The sequence below is a fragment of the Neodiprion virginianus genome, unplaced genomic scaffold, assembly GCF_021901495.1.
Source record: "Neodiprion virginianus isolate iyNeoVirg1 unplaced genomic scaffold, iyNeoVirg1.1 ptg000069l, whole genome shotgun sequence".
Lineage (NCBI taxonomy): Eukaryota > Metazoa > Arthropoda > Insecta > Hymenoptera > Diprionidae > Neodiprion > Neodiprion virginianus.
This window is the reverse complement of record NW_025804465.1, coordinates 20,001-22,500: the sequence shown is the minus strand read 5'-3', so window position 1 is coordinate 22,500 and position 2,500 is coordinate 20,001. Positions and strand designations below refer to the sequence as shown.

Sequence of the window (2,500 nt, the reverse complement as noted above, 5' to 3'; positions counted from 1 at the left end):
CGCGGTGCTGACGCCGGATCCGATGGGTCCGGCGTCGCCGCGGTCGCGACGAGCGCAGTCGCCGGCTAAAACCGCCTGACGACCGACTCGCGCCGAGGCGTCCGACCCGTCGCTCCGCGTCCAGCGCGGGAGCAGCGGCGGGTCGTTCGCGCCTCCGGCCGACTCGGTGCCGAGAGGGGACCGCTCCGCGGTCCGCCTCGACTCGTTCGACCCGGTCAGGTCGTACGAGAGAGACGTGCGAAGCTGGTCTCAGCGCTTCTTCGCGGGCAGCCTGTCTGCGCCCCGGGTGTCCTCGGTGCAACGCCGTTACACCCCGGACGCAGGCCGCGAACGCGGTAGGCTTCGAAGAGAATTTTCGCCCGTACGAGGAAGCTCGCGTCAGCGTCGAGGGCAGCGATGCCCGGGACTCGCTGACGCGGCCCACTGCCGTCCGCCGTCAATCGTTTGCATTGCGAGCCGATCGGGTCCGGCGCCGGTTCATCCCGGCGGGGACGACCCCGTGAACTCGAGGCGACGTCGGCTCTTGAACTATCGCACGAACGAAATTTGACGCGCGGCGCGCGTTCCTTCCCGCGCGCAACCGCGCAAGGGCTGACGCACGCGGCGCCGCGCTCACGACCACAGAAAGCCGGTAACAACCGTAATTTTAGCATTTTTAATGCAAAATTCACATATATGATTACCCTGAACGGTGGATCACTTGGCTCGTGGGTCGATGAAGAACGCAGCTAATTGCGCGTCAACTTGTGAACTGCAGGACACATGAACATCGACATTTCGAACGCACATTGCGGTCCACGGATACAATTCCCGGACCACGCCTGGCTGAGGGTCGTTTAACAACGACAGACTGCTCCGATCGGCAACGGTTGCTGCGAAAACCCCCCCCCGGGGGGATTAGCGCACCGTGCCTTCGCGAGCGAATGACTGGGCGTTCGCAGCCCGCAACGGGTCGCGTCGCCTCAAACGAACACGTATGTCACGGTCACGACGCGTCGCCGCAGATCGCGGGTCGAGCTGTCGCTGCCGTTCGTCACGTTCCGGTGCTAGCGATAGTCGAGGAGAACGAACGAATTCGGCACGGCGACACACAGACCGCGCGCGGTCGGTTTGCCGCTCATGTGAACAAGTTCCGTTCCACGTTTCGCCGCGGGGGGCTCTCGAGTCTTTCGTACGGCAAGCGTGTTTACGGTCGTTTCCGTGGCCCGAACGTATGAAGGAGATACGTTGTGTCCTCGTCCGTGTCGACGGTGCTGTTCTTGAACGAACGGCCGTCGCCGACGACGGACTCGCAATCTTACGACGACCTCAGAGCAGGCGAGACTACCCGCTGAATTTAAGCATATTACTAAGCGGAGGAAAAGAAACTAACTAGGATTTCCTTAGTAGCGGCGAGCGAACAGGAAACAGCCCAGCACTGAATCCCGCGGTTCTGCCGCCGGGAAATGTAGTGTTTGGGAGGATCCACTTATCCCGGGGCGTCGGCCCGCGTCCAAGTCCATCTTGAATGGGGCCACTTACCCGCAGAGGGTGCCAGGCCCGTAGTGACCGGACGCGCCACGGGAGGATCTCTCCTCAGAGTCGGGTTGCTTGAGAGTGCAGCTCTAAGTGGGTGGTAAACTCCATCTAAGGCTAAATATGACCACGAGACCGATAGCGAACAAGTACCGTGAGGGAATGTTGAAAAGAACTTTGAAGAGAGAGTTCAAGAGTACGTGAAACCGTTCAGGGGTAAACCTGAGAAACCCGAAAGATCGAACGGGGAGATTCATCGTCAGCGACGCAGGCTTCGCCGCGGCTCGTGATGTCGGGACCTCGCGTCCACGGCACTCGGTCGCGGTTGCAATGTCCGGCGGCGCCGGCGTGCACTTCTCCCCTAGTAGGACGTCGCGACCCGTTGGGTGTCGGTCTAAGGCCCGGTCGGCTGCCTGTCTCGGCGTTCTCGTCGGGGCAGACCCCCGGTTGCCCGTCCGGCTGCCCGGCGGTACCCGCACGGTATAGAGCCGCATTGAACTGCGTCGGGCCCGCCGCAAGCGCGGTCAGCGATTCCCGGTGGTCGGACCTAGCGCCGTCCCCGGGCCTGGCCAGCTGTTGGCTGGCGGTGTCCTCTGGCTGGCTCGTTCGAATTATCAAATACCGGTCGGCGACGCTATTGCTTTGGGTACTTTCAGGACCCGTCTTGAAACACGGACCAAGGAGTCTAACATGTGCGCGAGTCATTGGGACGAGCAAACCTAAAGGCGAAATGAAGTAAAGGTCAGCCCAGCGCTGACCGAGGGAGGATGGGGCCGCGTCACGATGCGGCCCCGCACTCCCGGGGCGTCTCGTTCCACTGCGAGAAGAGGCGCACCCAGAGCGTACACGTTGGGACCCGAAAGATGGTGAACTATGCCTGGTCAGGACGAAGTCAGGGGAAACCCTGATGGAGGTCCGTAGCGATTCTGACGTGCAAATCGATCGTCGGAACTGTGGTATAGGGGCGAAAGACTATCGAACCATC

General features: G+C 61.7%; 2 non-coding genes across 2 annotated transcripts in view; both read left to right on the top strand.

The window, feature by feature from the left end:
- Window positions 1-680: 680 nt before the first annotated feature.
- On the top strand, window positions 681-835 carry LOC124309939 (5.8S ribosomal RNA). The gene has a single exon (XR_006909505.1). It is a non-coding gene; the product is annotated as a 5.8S ribosomal RNA (ribosomal RNA).
- Window positions 836-1,303: 468 nt separating this feature from the next.
- LOC124309937 (large subunit ribosomal RNA) overlaps window positions 1,304-2,500 on the top strand; it is a 3,987-nt gene continuing 2,790 nt past the window's right edge. The window contains exon 1 of the ribosomal RNA XR_006909503.1: window positions 1,304-2,500. This exon is cut by the window's right edge and continues 2,790 nt beyond it. This is a non-coding gene — a ribosomal RNA (large subunit ribosomal RNA).